General features: G+C 36.4%; 1 pseudogene; it reads left to right on the forward strand.

Moving 5' to 3' along the window:
- The first annotated feature begins 15,567 nt into the window (after positions 1 to 15,567).
- Positions 15,568 to 16,372, forward strand: LOC150008672 (ribosome biogenesis protein NSA2 homolog pseudogene; annotated as a pseudogene).
- Positions 16,373 to 21,853: the final 5,481 nt, after the last annotated feature.

Raw genomic sequence — 21,853 nt, forward strand, 5'->3', positions numbered from 1 at the left:
AAGGTAATGTCAATCCTTTAAAAGTAAAACAACAACAAAAAAAGACTTCTGCTTTGCATTTCTTGCAATTAAAAGGTTTTTCTCATTTACAAACCAAATTTTCATCAAATTAGAAGGAAGTCCTAGCTGACCAATCACATGAAAAAATATGAAAGTTATATTGAGCTTTAAATGCCTATCCCCATGACAGTGCATAATACCTTTTCATTTGTTACAACCAAAGGAGACATGGGATTAATCTAATACAGCCTAATTAAACACCCATTCACAGGTGAGGATTTTTAATGGTACTAGTGGCACAAATGCTTCTTTATATCACAGTTATATCTGCATTTATTTGAACTTAGAAATAGATATTTTAAATATAAAGAATATGGGAAAAATAAAATATAGGGGAGGATGCTTTTGAAAGGGAAAGCAATTTCTTGTTTCCTGCAAACATAACTGTCATATGTACTATTTAGGTTTCATTTCTGATATTTTAACCAAGATGCTTTTCTGATTTTTGTTATTTACCAAATGTATAATTATAGTCACAGTGGCTATATGTCTGGGGCACCATCTTGGAAGAAAAAGGTATCATCAAGTCTTCTGGTTCTGTTAGTGACACACTGTGAAACTTCTGGCTTTCAGTTAACCTGCTTGCACCTTGATTTTTTTAATATTTGTAAAGGGAATATTTGTCCTTTCTCTACCCCTATTTGCCTATTGCAAAGTTTAATTAGAATAATATATTGTTCTTAGGAACAAAGTATCTATGAATGCAAGTGTTTATTTTTTCCATTGATTAATTTGTACTATACTGTGGCAAAACGCAGTGTTGTATTTGTCTATATTCAGTCAATCTCTTTTGTTTAAGTTAGGCACTCTGGGTTCTAGAGTTAATAAAAATAAAATACAAATGCTTAATTGGATTTCTTGGAGGTGGGAGCAATCTCCCACATCTTGGCAATTTATATTATATAACCTTGTTATCATCTGCAAGATATTTCTATGAGCATAATTGGTTTTAGAAAACGGCTTTTGCAGTCGAAGTAGTCAACACAGTAGCATTCAGAATGAGCTCAAGCCTATAAAAGAACTAAAAATTTGGCAAGAAATTGTTATTCCAGCGACACCTCAAGGAAAGCAAAGCAAATAAGAGCTTTTAAGCTACAGTAGCTTTGAAACTCTGTTAATTTTTTTGAGTTCTAGAAATTTTAGATATTGGACAATATGCAACTCTGATGCAGAAATCTGTAAGATGATATCATTTGAGTATTTATCAGGATGCATCTAGAAGCTCTCCTTAGCTCAGTACCATTTTCATACTGGAAACAACTCTCTTTTCATTTTTATGATTAAAATGGTGTCATTTAATTTCTTTCCATTTCAATTGTATTGTCTGTTAATGACGGGGTTGAGTTAAATTATCAGTAAGATACTTCTAAGATCCAAAGTAATCTGACCTGTATTTGGATATATCATTCTTGGACTTTTAGGCAAACAGTATCATGCCCAAGTCTAAATGACATTTTATCAGGTATTTGCCAGTTATTTGATAAATGTTTATTAAACACTAACTATATGCCAGGCACTTATAAAATTCTTAAACCCTAAAAAAATAGCAGATTTCGAGGCAAAGATAAAGATTATCTTATTAAAGTCTGACCAAGATCAAAGTCTACAGGCACCTAATGACTTGACACAATGGAGTGAAATGTGCTCTTAAAAATGTTAGAGGATATGGTAGACAGTACTGTTCACTAATATCTTGTGTCTGTCCATACAGGACGGTTGTACCTCCTTGCCTTCATGAAATCAGGCTAGAATACATTAATTGCTTTGGCTAATGACATGTGGGCAAAAGTAATGTGTCATTTGTGGGGGAAGCTTTTAGAATCGGTCCATATTTTGCATACTTTCTTTCCCTTGCCACATTTGCCAGAAATGTTCTAAAGAGTTTTTTCTCCACCAAAATGGGTCCTAGAGTGAGAGCTACAATGACATGGTGCAAAATGTCCAACTGATTCACAATGGATATTAGAATGAGAGAGAAGAAAAAGAAAGCTTTACAGTCAAGCCACTAGGATTTGAGGATTATATATTATTATAGTATAATTTAGCCCAGTGGTTTTAAGAGTATGGTTTAGAAACCCCTTGAATTCCTGAAGCTCTTTCAAGGGATCCATAAGGTCAGAATTACATCATAATAGTATGAAGACGGTATTTCACTTTCTGTTCTTGCTTTCTCACAAATGCAAAAAAGATTTTTCCAAAGTCTACATGATATGTGACATTGCAATCAACTGGTACAGAAGCTGATATAAGAATTCAGTGGTTAAAGAGACTTTTAAAAATGAAGAGTGATGACACTCTCCTTACTAATATTTTTTTTTTATTTTGGAAAATTTAGTTATTTTACATAAAAATGCGTTATGTTAACATATAATGGACTTAAAGATGGAGGCACCAGTAGACATGCTTCATCTCTTCATACAGCCATAGAAGGAATTACACTAGATCTCAAGACAAATTACACCCAGAACTGTCAGAAAATTGAGCTGTATGGAAGCCATACAATCAAGGATTTAAAGAAGCCACATTCGTTTAGATGGGTAAGAGGGGCGGAGTCATAAAGATGGAAAAGAGGTATGGAGATGTGGTGGTGTGACATGGAGAGGTGGTGACAGGGGTAAAATGGATGGTCCCATATCATGTGTGGTAGATAAAAATTAGAAGGGATACCTTAGGAGCCAGCAATTCTAGCTGTGGGCCAGACTACATAGCCCAGGTTACCAGTGTCAGAAAGATAAATCCCTATAACTTCTGGCTATAAAAACCAATGGTGGAAGAAACTGCTGGATTGTCAGGAGACTCTGTTTAAAGGGCCTGCACAAACTTAGAACGTACTTAAACCCACCCACTCTGGGATTCACCACCAGGGCAACAGCTGGAAGAGCAGCTGTTACATATGGGAAATGGATAACGTGACTGGAAATGGGGCAAGTGCCTGGCAAAACTCCAGAAGCCAAGCAGCAGCTTTGCCCACTCTCCAAGGCCTCCCCCCACAAAGAGCCACAAACTGGTGAAGTGGGTTGTCCCGCCATGGTGATTACCTAACGCTCCACCTGACACAATTTACTGGTGTTTTTTTTATAACAGGCCATGCTACTAAGACAGGAAGTCAAAGCAGTTCTACCTAATATACAGAAACAAACACAGAGAGGCTGCCATTTTGTGAAGACAAAGAAATACGGCTCAAATGAAAGAACAGAAGAAAACCCTAGTAAAAGAACTAAATGAAACAGAGATAGCCAACCTATCAGATGCAGAGTTCAAAACACTGGTGATCAGGGTGCTCAAGGAACTCATTGAGTATGGAAACAACATAAAGAAAGAAATTGATGTTACACCAAGTGAACTAAAGAAAAATCTACAGGGAACCAACAATGAAGGAAAGAAAGCAGGGATTCAAGTCCATGATTTGGAACATAAGGAAGAAATAAGAAGTCAACCAGAACAAAATGAAGAAACAATAATTCAAAAAAAAAAAATGAGCAGAGAATAAGAATACTGTGGGATATCTCCAAATGTACCAACATCCAAATCATAGGGATGCCAGATGAGAAGAGTAAGAGTAAATAATAGACATATAAGTCTGGGAAGCACAGAGAGTCCCTAACAAGTTGGACCCAAAGAGAACCATACAAAGATACATCATAATTAAAAGGCCAAAGTTTAACCCTTTGAGTGCCAACATTGCTGTGAGTGAGCTGACAAGTTTTCCCAAAAGTGCCAGTGTTGCTCCCAGCTACTCTTTTATCAATGGCTATAAATGTAAATAACAATGGAATAATTCGTACTTTATGTTTTGTTCTCTCTTTTTGTACCCCAGGTTATATATTGATATGATTTTTTCTCATGTTTATCCAAATTTCGAATTACGCATGGCACTCAAAATACAAAGAGCGAATCTTAAAAGTGGCAGAGAGTTACCTACAAAAGGGTCCCCATAAGACTGTCAGCTAACTTCTCAAGAGAAACTTTGCAAACAAGAAGTATTCAAAGTGATGAAAAATAAAGACCTACAACCTAGACTACTCTATACAGCAAAGCTATCATTTAGAATGGAAGGTCAGATAAAGTGCTTCCCAGACAAGGTAAAGCTAATGGAGTTCATCATCACAAAACCATTATTACATGAAGGGTTAAAGAAGCTAATTTAAGGAAAATAAGAAGATCAAAACTAAGAACATTAAAATGGGAACAAATTCACAACTATCAACAAATGAATCTAAAAAACAAAAACAGACTAAGCAAACAACTAGAACAGGGACAGAATTATAGGTATGGGAATAATTTGGAGGGTTATCATCTGGAAGGGAAAAGGAGGGAAAGGGAGAAAAGGTGCAGAAATTAAGAAGCATAATTGATAGGTACAAAATAGACAGGGGGATGTTAAGAATAGTAAAGGAAATGGAGAAGCCAAAGAATTTATATGGCTGACCCATGGACATGAACTAAAGGGAGGGATTGCTGAAGGAAAGTGGGGCACTGGGTGGAGAGGGGCAAAGGAGGAAAAATTGGGACAACTGTAATAGCATAATCAATAAAATATATTTTTAAAGCATATAATGAATTTATTATTGTCACTTTAAAATTATAAATATTTTTAAATTTTCTTTAATTTTTAATATAAAATAGAAATCAGCTATAAGCTGCTTAAACAAATGCTTTTTTGGGTTTCCTTAATAATTTTTAAAGTAAAGCGACCAGAGATCACCCTGACTGGTGTGGCTCAGTGGTTGGGCATCACTCCATGGACTGTAAGGTCACTGGTTCAGTTTGATTTCCGGTCAGGGCACATGCCTGAGTTGTGAACCAGGATCCTGATATTTATCTCACATATCAATGTTTACCTCCCTCTCTTTCTTCTTCCTTTCCACTCTCTCTAAAAATAATTAATTAATTAATTTTAAAAAGAGAGAGTCCAGAGACCAAAAGTTGGGGACCTATCCTATCCTATCTGGGCTGTTAAAGTAGGTTCCACAAGGAGTAGTTGTTAAAACTAATAAGCTCTGTGATTTGTGAAGCTCTCTGGATAAGCAAACAATATTTTTAAAAGTATGGTTAGAGTCAATCACAGTATTTAGTTTTTAACAGAATCAAATGGAACTTTTTCATGTTGTATAACAAAAGAATTCCTGCCTAATGCAACTACTATAATAATTAGTCTAGACAAATAAACTATCTCTGTGGTTAACAGAGTGAATTTTCCTCTTTATTTTGAAGATGAGACTAAATGTAATTTTTTGCAGTATGAAAATATATAAGCAAGATTATAAATCACCTTACAAATGTCCAATTTGTCTAATTATTGGGGCAAGGATAACAAGACAGGGAATAGAAGAGAGATGACTTGTGAGATGTGAAAGTTTCAAATAATGCTTTTGACAACCATGCAGACACATTGTGAATGACCACTACAGACCATACCCAAGCAGAAAACAATATGAATTTAAAATATTTCGGCCTATTATCTCTCTTTCAGGGCAGCAGAATTTTTATATCAATTTACACTCACTGGCATGTTGGTTTATAAATGTGTTTTTCCTTGTTCTAAGTGTTGAGGTACATTCCTTCAACTGAATAACAAGCTCCTAAAGTGTAGAAATGATGTCTTTTCTTGAACTTGCCTCCATCTTCACCCAGTGACTGCCTAGTGTTCCATGCGAGGCTGAGACTCCATGAATGTTAGCAGGTCAAATAAAACAAGATAAAATCTCTAACTTGGGGCAGGGTGAAAACTACTTTCTATGAAGTTAAACATACCTATCATTAAAAATCAGTATTTTATGACATAGTAAAGGGTCATTTGAGGTAAAAAGAAAAATATCAAACCTAGCACTGATGCCCTATTTAAGAAATATTCCTGTTCTCCAGCATAATTCCTGGATAGGTTATGCTCTGTTCCTACTATAGTACAGTGGCTTTTTCATTTATATATATTCCCCTTTCTTTTATAACTGAGTTGTAGAAATTCCTAAAGGATTTTATCTTAAAACATAAACTATTTCTTTTATAAATATCAATTCACTGGATTTTTCCTACAAATCTAGTTAACCAATCAAAAAAAGTTTTATGAATGTGTTTGTGTATGTGATATGTGTAGAATTTTCTAGTTTATATACATTGTCTACACTATATACATTATCTGATATGACCTCAACAAGCTTGTGAAATAATTATGTTTACCCTGAATTTATAAATAAGAAAGTAACAGCTCTGTTAGGTTAATAAATTATTGAAAAACATATGTCTGGTATGTACTAGAGAGAATATTCAAACTCAATTCCAAAGCCATATTGCTTTTTAAACTGTTAAAATATGAACATAACAGAAAAGTTTGTTTTTATTCTTTTAGTAAAGAAAAAGTATTATTTCTCTTAAATGAGTTCTAAATTGTATTATACAAACTAATTGTTTTTTCCCAACTTGAATGATTAAGGGCATAGCTGAATATTTTTATTATAAATATAGGCGAGTGAAATTTTTGCATACATTCTTGAAAAAAAATCACTTTTTCTAAAGTTCAAAATATTTATTTTTATTTGATTCTTTACCATAGTCTTAATTAAATTTTCTTCATCAAAGTCATTCTATTTATAAATTTGAACAAAGTATAAATATTAGTAACTTGATATAGAGTATCTTGAAAATAAGTTAGATAATTATACTTTAAGTTTTCTTATAAAGGAATATTATATAGTAGCACTTACCTTAAGATTTCTAGTAGGTTGGCTGGTGGTAACTGTTAACAGAGTAGTTCATTATTTATAATTTAAGCAGGTGTTACCATAAAATCACTTAATGGGCCTTTGGTTCAGATTTTCTGGTGAATTCTTAAAAATAGTTTTGAGTTTCACGATAATTCTCTAAGAAATCAGTTCAAACCCATACTTAAAATCTAGAACACAGAGTAATTTAAAGTTAGAAGCAAACATAAGGCTCTATACCATGATTAATAAAAGCAATGGAGTAGAAAATTGCTTTTTATACTTGGTTTCTAATGGCAGTAATCATAAAGCATTAAGTTCCCATCCTTCTTTATCTGCAGAGTTTGATTTTAAAAATTTTAAAGTCCAAAACTCTCCAGATGAGTGAGAGGCTATTTCAGAAGACTTGAATGGTATTAGAAAACGAGCATAAGCTGGGAGTTCACTCTAGAATGAACTGCTACTCTTCCTTTCATTGTGGAAGTTTGAAATTCTCACTCAGGTTATTATAGAAGTGTCCAGTGATTGTCAGGTTATTCTAACTCTTATCTGACAGGTATATGAAAGTCAAAGAAACTTAGTGGTCCAGATGTTATTTTCTTAATATCTCAAAATTCATAGCATAACATCTCCTTGACATGATTTCTTCCTCTCCTTTCGATAAGCAACATTTTTCTTTGGCATTCCTATCTCATTAGGAAGGTTTCCCTCAGTCCTTTCCAAATAGAAGCCCCTTGTGACCTCTTAAATTAACCTCTCCTCACATCCTAAAATATGCCATCTTTGTTTGAGTGGCCTCCACAAACTCAACAACATGTATATGTGTATGAAAACCACAAAATAACCTACCAGACTCTTGATATTTACATGTTTATCATTTCATTTATCATTTCTGCTCCTTCCTCTAGATTATATACTCCATGAAGACAAGGACCTTGTCTTATTCATCAGATGCTCAACATCTGTTGAGCGAATTAAACGAATGACAGCATATGAACTCAGTATTCTGTCATGTGTAATCTACAATAATATTAGAATTAGATGAAATTAGTAGGTGATGAGGCTAATCTGTAGGAAAGTCAGCAAGCTCTTGAATGAGTTTAGGAAACCATGTGCTGTTCATTGGGTAAATGGTTTGCTTTGGTGGTACTGTGAATCACAGAATCCTCAAAGGTCTCTTACACAGCTTTGGTAAATTTAAGGGTCTATTTCACACATTGCTTCAATCTGGAGATGATACAGTCCAAGTGCAAAAAGAGGGAATTTGCATCCATACTCTTTTGGTTCAAGTCTCAGTTTGGGCACTTATTAACTCTATGACCTTGGAAATATAAGTGTCACTCACTTTTGAAAACTGTGAGGCTTGAAGGACAGGTAAAAAACACAATACAATGCCCCACATAGTAATTGTTTATGATTATTATTTTTCTTATCGTAAAATTTCTAAGTCATTGTTAGAACTGAGAATTTGGGCCTCTAATTTAAGGTAATTATGTTAATTAACATAAAATGGAAGAATGACTGAAAAAGGAATTCTGTTTAGAAGAAATGTTTTTGATTATTAGGAAGAAATTGGAGCTGTTAGAGTTACAATATAGAAACATATGATCAAAAGTTAGCTAAGTGGAAATTTTAACACTGTTTTTATTGGGCAACTCAATCCCAGTAAAACTACCAGGAATCAGGCACAGCATGTTGGGGCGGGGGAAATATCACTTACCATTGGTGCCTGAATAGCCAGCATAACTTCCAAGCAGATTCTGTTTATTTTTATTTCAAATCATTAAATATTCCAAAACAATGATTATCCATTGCCAGTTTAAACTTCAGTTGTGAGAATTTTGGTTGCCTACATCTAAAAATAGGCACACATAGGAGGAACTTCTGGCCAAGATGGAGGTCTACACTGACACGCTCTGTCTCCCTCCACAACTAAGAAGGAATACAACTACCACAAAACCAGAAATAACCAGAAGTTCCAGAAAATAAAGCTACATGGAAGTCCAACATATGAAGTTATAAAGAAGTAGTGCTCATCCAGACGGGTAGGAGGGGTGAAGCTGGCATGGAGGGATCAAGCTGTGCTGCTGGTGGCAGCTTGCAGTGATGGTGGCGGGACACTGGTAAGCACAGACACCCGTATTTAAGGGGAGGCAAGAAGTGCCTGGGGAGAACCCTCAGTTGCAGACCAAACCTGTCAGCTTGCGATTCCAATGCCAGGGAAGAAAGACTGTCATTGCCTCAGACATGGGGATAGAGGAGGAGGCTCCCAGTCTCTCAGTAGAGAGTGATTGGCAGAAATCCATCTTGGACACTCACCCCCACACAAAGTGCCACAGCGTGGTGAGAAGGGTCACCCAGGGACGAGTGCACAGGGCTCTGCCCCCTAGAGCATAGGAATTGTGGCAGCCCCGCCCAGGAAGCAAAGGTAAACACAAAACTGTCAGGCTGGCAGAGATCATGATAGAGATCCTGGTGACGCAACTGATCAGACAGCAAATATCTAATCTAATGGCTCACCAGATAGGAAATCTTTCTGATGCATAGTTCAGAGCTTTGGTTATATGAATGCTTACATACCTAACAGCAGATCTTAAACAAGACAGGGAAAGAATGAAGGTCAGTCCTGCTAAACTGAATGAAAACACATAGGAAACTAGTGGTAAGGGAAAGAAACCCAGGGATCAAATCAACAAATCAGAACATAGGGAAGGAACAAACAGTCAACCAGTGCAGAAAAAGGAAACAAAAAGTGAGGGAAATGAGGAGAGGCTCAGAAACCTATGCAACAGCTATAAGCAGGCCAATATCCGAATCATAGGGTTGCCAGAAGGTGAAGAAGAAGAACTAGAAATTTAAAACTTATGTGAAAAAATAATGAAGCAGAACTTCCCTAACTTGGGGAAGGAAATAGACTTATAGGTCCAGGAAGCACAGAGAATTCCAAATAAACTGGACCCAGGGAGAACCACACCAAGACACATTGTAATCAAAATGTCAGTACCCACATTTTGTGAGGAAAAAAGTTTTAACAATGCAGGAGGAATTCTTAAATTAATTGCAATGATTGACTGGAGAAAATTTGGTATTTAGGGTATTTTTAAGGTACCATCAAATCAGGTTTTTTGTTAAAAAAAATTTTTTTTAATCAGTGTTGTTTTTGGAAGTAATATACTTTCAAACTCTTGAACTAATAGTCTCAAAAACTCTTAGAGGACAGTCTGAGAGCACGTATTCCTATTGTTTTAAATAAATAACATGTTTTTGAACAGTAATTTCAATCATGGATTGTTGACTATGTCTTCATCAAAAGTGTTAATCCCTCTCAGGGTCTCTGGTGAAGACCTTCAAGAGTTTGGTTTTTTCTCCTAGAAAATTGGAAGGTAGAATTGTAAATTCATAGAACTTATTTTATAATGGTGTACCTCAGCAGCTGCCTTTCAATTTATGCCAAGTCCTTACTGAGTTTATACTTGAATAGTAAATATGTCTTCTGAGTTTTACAATGTCTTAAACTCAATGCACATTTTTTTTTCTTTCCCCACCCTTTCTTGTTTGTAGTTCATTAAAATGTCCTATTACAGAGCTGATTTCCTTCCTGGCTGTACTTGTTGGGGTGCTGGATTTTTTCCATGTCTTTGTCTTCCATGAATTCAAATATATATATAAATATATATATATGTTCTTTTCTTTAGCTTGTGGTGAATACAGTAATTTGCCTTGAAGAAATAAAAAAAATGTCAAAAATTAAGGATAAGGAGAGAATCTTAAAAGCAGCAAGAGAGAAGAAGAGAATTATGTACAAAGGGGTCCCAATAAGACTATCAGCTGATTTCTCAAAAGAAACTCTGCAGGCAAGAAGGGACTGGCAAGAAATATTCAAAGTAATTAAAAGCAAAAACCTACAACCACGATTACTTTATCCAGCAAAGCTGTCATTCAAAATAGAAGGGCAGAGAAAATGCTTCCAGGACCAAGTAAAACTGAAGGAGTTCATCAGAGCCAAACCACTGTTATATGAAATGTTAAAGGGACTTGTTTACGAGAAAGAGGATCAAAACCATGAACATTAAAATGAAAACTGCATCACAAGAACCAACAACAGAAGCTAGGGAATCAAAACAAAGGCAAACTAAGTAGGCAAAGAGAGTGGAAAAAAAATTATAGGTATGCAGAACATATTGGGGCAGGTCAGCAGGGAGGAGGGAGGGGAGAAAGGGAAGGAGATGGTACAGGAATTAAGAAGCATAGTAGGAGGGAGTGGAGTAGATAGGAAGATGTTGAGAAGAATTATATGCACAGCCAATGGGCATGGACTAAGGGGGGAAAATTGGAAGATGCGGGGTCATTGGGTGGAGGGGAACTAGGGGAAAAATTGGAACAACTGTAACAGCATAATCAATAAAGCATATTTTTTTAAAAAAGAGTAATATAGGAAAGGGTGAAGCCAAAGAACTTATATGTACAATCCATGGACATGAACTAAGCGGGGGTGGCATTGCTGGAGGAAGGAGGGTACTGGGCAGAGGGGAACAAAGGAAAAAGAAATTGGGACAATTATAACAGCATAATCAATAAAATATATTTTAAAAAAGAAAAAGAATTAAAATAGGCACAGATTTTTTTTTAAGTTGTAGTTCACATTTCTTTAAGTTCAATTATCTTGGGTGGTAGAATTTCCTGTGTAAGGTGACTGCTGCCTGAGTTGTGCTTTATCAAAACAAACAATCTTTGCATATTTACAGTGTCAAATCCTAGAGAATACCTGCACATTTGTAAGATATTTAAGCGAATCTGCCATTCAGAGCTATGCAATGGTTGAAATTCAAAGTTATAGAGAGATGACCTTCCCAAAGTCTATGTTAAGTGCTTCTGTGAGATAGCGAGAACTGTGAGGAAAATGGAAATACTACCAGAGTTAGTTTCATGCAGTGTGGACAACCAGAAACAGAAGCTCTCCTCAAGTAGGATTCATGGCTTTGGAGGGAAAGATCTCAGCCTTATCAATGAACTCATGACCACGTCCAATGGGCAATTTCTAGCTCTTACCCAAAATTTCCTGCTTGTTGAGTATCATAATATTAACCTCATTCTTCAAAATTTCTCCTATTCCACAATAGTACCCTTGAAATTTCCTCCTACTTCTCCAGACATTTTTTTTCTCAGTCATTTTTATAGATTTTTCTACTCGAATTGATTAACCTCAGACCTCTTCTCTAGTTATTCCAAGCAGGGTCAGAGAACCATCTGCCACAAAATATTTTTAGGCCTATTAAAATTCAGATTCCTATACCCACTTCTGTCCTCCTAAATTAAAATCTCTGGGCATGGGAAAGAGCAAATGGTTTCCTACAGTAGCATTATAAATCTCAGAGTTCTCAAAGTCTTCATAATATGTCCTCTGTGAAATTCAAGGGTCTATTTTACACAATGCTTTCATCTGGAGGTGACACAATGAGGGGTATGGGAGGGCAGAGACTTTACAGCCAGACTGAGTTCAGTTCTCAGCTTTGGCACTTATTAGCAATATGACCTTGGGAATACAAATCCCCTCACTTTCTGAGATTGTGAGGTGTCATAGATAATAGATGTAAAGTAGACATATATGTAAAGGGTTTAATGCAATGCCACAGATAATATGTGCATTTTTGACAAGTTTCTTGGTCAATTAGATGCAGACCAAAGCTAGAGAACCACTGGGTGGTACCTATTTCCAAGGTTTCAGATTCACTTTTAGGATGGTTGCTTAAAACCTTTCAGTGGCTTCCCATTGTGTAAGATCCTGCATCAACTCAACCTTCTTGCCTTTCCAGCCTCCTCTCCCACCTTTCTTCCTATTAAGAAGCAGTCATACAGAAATTCCTACTGGTGTTCTCTTTTGGCTCTCAGCTTTCCTACTGGCTCTTCATTCTTTCTAAAATAACTTCCATGTCTAGGCAACATCACCGGACTCATCCAATTTGCCCTGTCTCAACCTAGATGTCAATTCCTTGCCTGATCACCCAGCTCCAAGTTGGGATGTTTTCCATTGATTCCCATGAATTTTGTATATTTCCCATTGCTGTGCTTGTCACATTTTATTGGACTTGCTCAGTTATTTGTTTGTATCCCCTATAAGATATTTCTAGTTTCATATCCTGGCATACACCAAGAAGGTGTTTAATATATGCAGATTCATGAATGAATGCACGAATGGCTCATAGATATATACTTCTAGATCAGATCTCTTCCCTAGGCCTTTATATCATCTTGGACATGTAAAAAACTAACTTCATTTTCTTTTCCCAGCAAAATGGTGTGTTATTCCTCTAGTCTTCTTTTGAGTAAACATAAACATTTGCCCAACTGCTAAAGCCAGACATTTGAGGATTATCCAAGACTGCTCTGTCTCCCTTATACTCACATCCAATCTGCCACATTACACATCAGCAATAACCTGGCTCAGGATATTTTTCTAAAGGGTGATTATTGAGATTTGAGCCAAGAGAGTATTTTGAGTGTACATGTTTACCTTCTCTCTTTAATAAAAACCAATTTAAGAAGCAGTAAAGTACAAAAGAAAATAATTTTATAACAGTCCTGAGAACAGGAAGACCAGAGAGTTTGATGACTTTCTGTAACATGGGAAGCAGGTGGAAGCTATCATATAAATAAGCAAACAAAAGTGGGAGCCTCCTTTTAAACAAGCATAAGAAAAAGCTCTGGCAGAAACAAAGGCACTGTTCCTGGCTGTGGAGCCACAGAAAGACTCCAAGGAAGTAGATACAGAGAATGGGAGCAGAAGTAAGGTGGATGAGTGGATGCAGTGGACAGGGAAGGTAGATTGAGGGATTGTATACGGGTACCATTACCACCCTTGGCTGATCACGAAATCATGTGGCATTCTTGTTAAATATCATGAACCTCTCCCTGGCTGGTACAGCTCAGTTGGTTGGAGAGTCATCCCCTAACCAAAAGATTGAAGGTTTTATTCCCAGTCAGGGCAAATACCTAGGTTGCAGGTTTGATCCCTGGTTTAGGCATGTACAGGAAGAAACCAGTTGATGCTTCTCTTTAACATCAATGTTTCTCTCTTTCCCTTCCTCTATCTCTAAAAGCAATGAAAAAAATGTCCTTGAGTGAGGATAAAAAAAGAAAAAAATAATAATGAATTTCAGTGCCCTTTCCTGGGGACTCTGGCTTGTTGACTCAAAATTCTGAATTTTTGACAAGAGTCCCAAGTGATTTCTATGGAAAATAAGTTTGGGCAATATTGGAATGTGGACAGCTCCTCACTCTCACCTCCTCCTGCCCCCAGTGATCTGTATATAATTCAGGGTTAAAATTTATTCCCAGGTTTAAAATCAGTTTTTTAATCTTTTAAATAACTGTTTCATTGTTTCCTTTTTTTTTACTTTTAAATTTTTGAAATTACTTTTGACATTCAATATTATATTCATTTCAGTGTGCAGCCTAGTGGTTAGACATGTATACAACTTACAAAGTGATACCCTGAGATAATTAATTGTAAATTTTTTTTTAATTGTCTGAAATGCCTAGCAGAGATAGCACCTAAGAATAAGGCTGTTTTCATTCTGGGATTTGGGATTGCCACATCATTCTACTGAGTCCCACCAATCTACATTCCCCACTGACTTACATAGAGCTCTCTGTTAGTCCCCTCATTCAGGGAAGAGTCTTGTTATAGAAACAGAGAGTTAGCCATATAAACTTTCTAGAATTTCATTTTACATATGAATGAAAATCTAAACTCAACAAATATTTGAGGGAAAAACAATATCATAAAGGAGAAAGAAAATAATTGAACACGTAGAACTTAACAACTAAACCTTTTTAAAAAAAAACCAGATGTGGTAGATGCTAAAATGAACCATACAGATCCCCCTTCCTCTGCTGGGAGAGCTGTCAACAGAAAGCTCAAAGAGAATTTTGTTGACTGAAGAGAGCTACCTGCCACACTCCAGATCACACCCTTCCTAGAGTGGCCTATATCCAATGACTGATCAACGTGATTATATAAGGTCCTGGCCCCCTCACTCTACCTTGGAGAGATTCTAAAGATCATCCCAGCTTCAGAACGTCCCAAATTCAGTTGAGAGTTCAGTTGAGATTCCTTTGCAACTCAGTCTCTCCTTCTGTACAGTCTTGTTATCTTCCCTTTCCCAAGTGTTTATGCCAAAGACACTTCCTAAGAATGGTATGCTAATGTGAAATGAGAGATTATTTAATAAATAGAAGAGTTTATAAAAAATAGTAATTGGTATCCTCAGGGAGATTCAAGATAATAATGCATGTATAAAATTAAAATATACAAATAAGGAAAAGATGAAAAGGAAAATAAAGGTTTGTTGGGCCCTGACTGGTGTGACACAGTAGGTTGGGCTTCATCCTGCAAAGCAAAAGGTCACTGGTCACATTTCCAGTTAGGGCACATGCCTGTGTTGCCACACACTGATGTTTCTCTCCTTCTCTTTCTCCATCCCTTCCCCTCTCTCTAAAAATAAATAAATAAAATCTTTCAAAAAAGACTTTTTGGAAATTAAAAATATGATGCTTCAAATGAAGAATTCAACAGAATAAAACAAGTTGAAAATACATCATAAAAACTTAACAAGATAAAGTGGACAACAAATACAGAAAAAACTTGTAAAACATAAAGAATTAGTCCATCATCTCAGTATTAAAAAATAAATAAATAAGCTCATTCATTCCAGTATTTAAAAGAAACAAACTGAATTAGCCCTTTTCTGCCTCCAGCTGTGTGGAGTCATCCTGCAGGACACTGAGACCCAATGTTGAGAGCTTCTTCATGCCCAGGGGACTGCATCATGTAGCTGTGCCTCAAAGTAAGTACAGTGAATTACACCATAAGCACAGTGGACATTGTTTGGATTACCACAAGAAAGATAAAGAAGAAAGGTCAAGAGTTTCATGAATGTTCAAAGAAGGTAAAAAAAAAAAAAAAAAAGATAATTGCTCTGAAGACTAAGCTCTACCATCAACCCTGCCATACTGAGAAAATACAAATTAAAATAAAAAACACATCAGGGTGTGTGAAAAGAGAGACACCAAGCAAAAGAATGATGAAAAGACTACCAAGGAGCAGTACCTGCATACCTACACAACAGAAAGGGGCAGTCCTGAGCCAAAGTACTTCACAATATGATTAAAGAAAAACAAAAAGAGAAAGTGGAAAAAATGGAAAGTGCCTCAGCCCAAAGTTCATGCCCAAGGAGAAGCAGAGTTATCAAAAGTTATTTGAACAAAAAGAGAAAGAAAAAGCATTGAAGAGAATAGTTTCTAAAGTCTCCTTTGCTATAGATGGCATTATTCAAAAACCACCTAAATATGAAAAATGCATTAGGCGAATGGGCTTACATTTCATGAAGGCCCATGTAACACACCCTAAACTGAAAGCCACATTTACCTGCCAACATTTGGCATGAAGAGGAATCCCTCATCCTCACTTAATACAACTTTGGGTGTTATTACCAAAGGTACTGTCATCAAGTGGGCCTTATGACGCAAATAGGCAATGTTATTTGGCGAAAATAAGCCCAGGTACCAACAATCCTTTAAATGACAGACGCATAAATGTAGGCTTACTGGTTTGACAGCAGTTTCATACAAGAACTCCTTATAATTATTGAAGACTATGCACCTATCAGAAAAACTCCTTTACTGTGATGTACGGTACTGTCACACAGCTTACATGTCTACAATCATTCAGAGAACTACTTATTCGACTGTAAAAGAACATTAAAATGGCCCACTTTTTTAAAAGACATAAAGAACTACTCTATGAGGTCTATTATCTATATAACTAAGTCTGAAAATGATTGTTTTAAGGGAGGAAGGAGCAATAATCAAGGAATAGGTAGAATAAAATATCCAGAATTGGAGAAGAGTAGTCTACAGATCAAAAGTACCACAACATGATAAGCAGAATGAATTTTTTAAAGGCCTACAGCTGGGCAAGCTTTGTAAAATCTCTGACATAAAAATTTCAGAATAACTTCTTTAAAGCCTCCAGTATAAAAGAACAGGAGTTTAAAAAGAGTATGGATGAGAATAGAATCTCATTACCAATGCTAGAAGAAAATGATATAATATCTTTAAAGTTTTGGAGTTAAATGATATTGAACCTGAAAATTTTATACATAGCCAAACTATGGATCAAGTATAAGAAGAAAAAAAAAACTGTCTTTGGGCATACAAGGACCCAGAAAGGTTTCTAATAGATACCTTCTATAAGGAAAAATATTTCCAGATGTACTCCAATAACATGAAGGAAGAATCCAAAAAATAGAAAGATGTAGTGTCCAAAAAATTTAGACTCTTAACACCAAAATGCAATGAAAAGAAAAGACATGCAGGAATTGCAGAAGGCAATAAGTTTAAGGGATTATTCTAGTTTAATGATTAGTGGGTGTTGGACAAGATGAACAGAAAGAAAGTAGAAAACCTAAGGATCCAGCCTTTGTAGAGCAGCAGTCTCCTCGGTCCACAATCAAGTGGTCAGTTAGCCTTTCCCTCATGGTATAGGTTTCCTCGGTAACATTTGGAACCCAGTTCACAGCTTTTTCTGTGAACAATCAAATGTGAATCATCTGTGCCTTCTAACTGCATGGTATTTATTTCTAAGCTATCCAAGCAATGCCCACAAAGCACTCCTCACTCGGTTGTGATTAGAAAGTACCCCCCACAAAGGCAACTTCTCTAATTATATAGACATGAGAGTCGGGGAAGGGGGGTTTGTCTCACACTCACTTTCGTATCTTGATATCTATTCTATCTGCCTCTCACTCAACACTATGGCAGGAAAGTCCCTCTATTAGCTTCCTATTGCTGTTGTAACAAATTGCCAAAAATTTAGAGGTTTAAAATTTTATTCTCTCTTTTCTGTGTGTGTGTGTGTGTTTTTAATTTATTTATTGTTTTTTTCTGTTACAGTTGTCCCACTTTATCCCCAATTGCTCCCTCCACTAACCCCTTCTCCCACAGGCCATCCCCATCCCATTACTTCATTGTCCATGTGCGTGGGTCATTTATACTAGTACCTTGACTAGACCTTTCTCATTTTCTCCCCTCTTCTCCCCTCCCCTTACGCCCTGGTAATTGTCAGTCTGCTCCTTGTTTACTTGCCTCTGGTTCTATTTTGTTCATTTGTTTGTGTTGTTCATTAGTGTCCTGTGTTAGGTAATATCATATGGTATTTGTCTTTCACTGCTTGACTTATTTCGCTAAGCATAATACTCTCCAGTTCTATCCATGTTGTTGCAAATGGTAGGAGTACCTTCTTTCTTTCTGCTGCATAGTATTCCACTGTGTAAATGTACCACAGTTTTTTAATCCACGCATCTACAGATGGGCACTTAGGCTGTTTCCAGCACTTGGCTATTGTGAATGGTGCTGCTATGAATATAGGGGTGCATAGGTTCTTTTGAATTGGTGTTTCAGGATTCTTTGGGTATAATCCTAGCAATGAAATTGCTGGATCAAAAGACAGATCCATTTTTAGTTTTTTTAGGAAATCCCATACTGTTTTCCATAGTGGCTGCACCAGTCTGCATCCCCACCAACAGTGCAGTAGGGTTCCCTTTTCTCCACATCCTCGCCAGCATTTGTTTGTTGGTTTGTTTATGATGGCCATTCTGATTGGTGTAAGGTGGTAACTCATTGTGACTTTAATTTGCATCTCTCTGATGGCTAGTGATGTTGAGCATTCTTTCATATGCATATGCCTTCGGACCTTCTGTATGTCCTCTTTGGTGAGGTGTTTGTTCAGCTCTTTTGCCAATTTTTTAATTGGATTGTCTGTTTACTTGGTGTTGAGTCTTATAAATTTTTTATATATCTTGGAGATCAATCTCTTGTCTGAAATATCATTGGCAAATATGTTTTCCCATATGGTTGGTTCCCTTTTCATCTTGCTGATGTTTTCTTTTGCTGAGCAGAAACTCTTTAGTTTGGTGTAGTCTCATTTGTTTATTCTTTTTTTTTTATTTCCTTTGCTCTAGGAGATATATTGGTGAAAATATTGTTACGTGGGCTATCTGAAATTTTCTTGCCTATGTTTTCCTTTGGGGCTTTTATGGTGTCACAGCTTACATTTAAGTCTTTGATCCATCTTGAGCATATTTTGATGTATGGTGTAAGTTGGTGGTCTAGTTTTATTTTTTTGTCTCTTACAGTTGTGGAGGTCAGATATCAAAAACCAAGGTGTTTTCTGGATGCTTTAGAGGAGAATTCATCTTCTTACCTTTTTCTAGAGGCCACCCACATTCCTTAGCTTGAGATCCTCTCCTCCCATCACTCCAAACTCTTGCTTCCATTGTCACATCTCCTGCTACTGACCCTGATCTTCCACCTGCTCTCTTCAAAGATCCTTGTGATTACACCCCCCCCCCCAGTAATTCAGTATAATCTCAAAACCATTAACTTAACTTTATCTGCAGAGTACCTTTGATCATATAAAGTAACATATTCACAGAGTTCTAGGGACTGGGACATGAACATCTTTGGGGAGGAGGCATTATTTAGTCTACAACTGTTTTAATCTAACATTCTGTTATCTATGTTTTGGTTTTATTTTAAAATGTTTAATATGATTATTATTAATCTGTCACTGAATTTTATTGATCCTACTCTACAAAATGGCTTGATCATCTTTCAGCCACTGCCTTAGTTCAATCTTTCATCATTTTTTTCCCCCTGGATTACATCAATGGTGAACCCTTTTGGTTTTTTACATTCTAGTCCATCTCCTTCCCTTTTCCATAGTTACTGGAATGAGTTTACCAAAAAGCATACCAACCCATATTCCTCTGTGTAAATAAAATGTAACCCCACAGCCTTCAGAATAAGTTGTAAATACACTTGCGTTTGGCCCCTGGCCAGTTCTCCTCTCACACATCTACAAGTTCCCTAAATGTACTCTCATATGCAGTTACATAAACTCCAGAAACTTTCCTGAATGGGCCACAGTCTTTCATTTCTCCTCCTACACTTTTGCCTCTGCCTGGAAGAACCACCCCTTTCTCCACCTAACTTAGTCCCTGTGTCCCCCAAGAGTCAGCTCAGATTTCATATCTTCTCATCTATCTTACCTGACCCATTTTCATGCCCTTCACATCTCTTCACAGACTTCTTCAGGATGCTGAGAAATCTTCAACTGCAGCATTCATGACACTGTATTATAAGTGTTGGTTTACTTGTCTGTCATTGTCAATTGCCTGTGAATTCCTTCAGGGTGTTGACAATGTCATCTATTTCTGTGTGATGGCAGAGAGACTGGCACATATTTATCCCTCAATGCAGTATTTTTTTTTTGATGAATGAATATACTATGACATTCTTTGGCCAATTGCTTTTTTATGTTTATCACAATCCAGTATTTAAGTCTATCAAGACAGTGGACAAACTTGTACACATGCGTGTGTGCACACACTCATACACACACATATCACACTTCTTTTTTTACCATTGAGTTGACAGAAATCAGTTAGCAAACGTCATGCAGAAAAAAGTATATAACATATACTCAAGTAAAAATAGACTGAAACTTTATCAAGAAACCAATGTAGAAAATCAGAGGAATTAAAGATTGGAGTATAAGTTTTCCCAATGTTTATTCAAATTTAGTTCTTTAAAGCACAAGAATGTTAATCTGATCATCATCATCTCACATGAGTATAGAATGTTTTAGCTTTCACAAGTTTTTTAATCATCTCTCCATTTGATCTTCAAGACTATATGAGACAAACAGGCTAGGTAAGTGTTGCCCTGATTTCAGAGATGCAAAAATAGAAGCTTAAGGTGGCGGGGGGAAGGGGGGTGGTAAATTCTTGAAAAAATTTCACAAAAAATTGATACTATAGAATGGAAAGTAGAATAGTGAACTCACCTAGGAGCTTGTGTAAATACTGATGCCTGATCCTCATCCCAAACCAATAAAATTAGACTCTTGGGTGTAAAGAGGAATGTTTCTAGCATCTGTAGTTTTTTTAAGCTTACCAGATGTTTCTAATGGGAGCCAGAATTGAGAGGCACTGGATTGGAATTCAGGTGTTCTGACTTTAGTTCCATGATTTTTATACTACATTTTGCCCAATCAAAATAAGCAATCTTCATTATGTTATGCAGCTAGTGGTGTCAGTATGTTATTTTCTGTTACGTTGCTGTAACAGGAATGGGGGTGAAGGTTTGTATTTGTTTTTACTGAATATTTTCTGATACTTTGTAAAGAGAGGGTAGGATTGCCGACATTTAAACAACATTCAAGACTGAGGTTCTAAGCATGTATTTTCCTGGCACCTTGAAACTAATAGCAAGGTTGACCATGGAAGAGAAAGGGGTGAGATGGAAGGATGAAGAAATAGGTATGGTACATGGCAACAAATGTGTTCCATGTCTCTTGGAGAACACGACAGAGTGTTTCCTTACAAAATCCAATCCAAATGCTGCCACTCAAGTGTTTGAGGGAAGTTCTGAACCCCCTTTAACTCTCTGATTTCTCATTTGTACAGGGGCGTACTGACAGTAGGCTAGTTGACCAGTTAAAATATTAAATCCTAGAACTGAATGCATCTCCATGTCACTGTCACACAAAGGCTCGTTGGTAGGAAATGCACACCTCACAAGGACATTCTGAGGGATAAACAAGTTACCCAGCTCTTGGAAATAGAAATAGCTCTCATAAAAATGTTACCATGCACATGCTTTCTACCAAGGTAAACTTTAATTTACACTTTTACCCTAGGCATAATTGTTAGTTTTTATCCTTTCTTTTTTCCTGTTCACACCCATCTATTCCTCCCTGGGGCCTCAAAGCCACAGAGTTTTCACAAAAATAATATTTAAAACATACTATATTTACCCTTTTATTGACCCCTTAAACTTGTTCTTTATCACTCCAGGGCATTTTAAATTGTTCTAAATTTGTTTTAGAGGCTATGGGTGTATTCTCTCCTCTATAGATATTCATAACCCCCATTAACTTCCATGGGAATTGAATACGCACATATCAAAGTGAAACCAGGCCCTCATGTGTTTAAATATATTTCTGATAAAATAAAAACTTAGAACTAAAATCT

This window comes from Furipterus horrens, unplaced genomic scaffold (genome assembly GCF_987537825.1).
Source record: "Furipterus horrens unplaced genomic scaffold, mFurHor1.1.pri manual_scaffold_5, whole genome shotgun sequence".
In the NCBI taxonomy this organism is placed as follows: Eukaryota; Metazoa; Chordata; class Mammalia; order Chiroptera; family Furipteridae; genus Furipterus; species Furipterus horrens.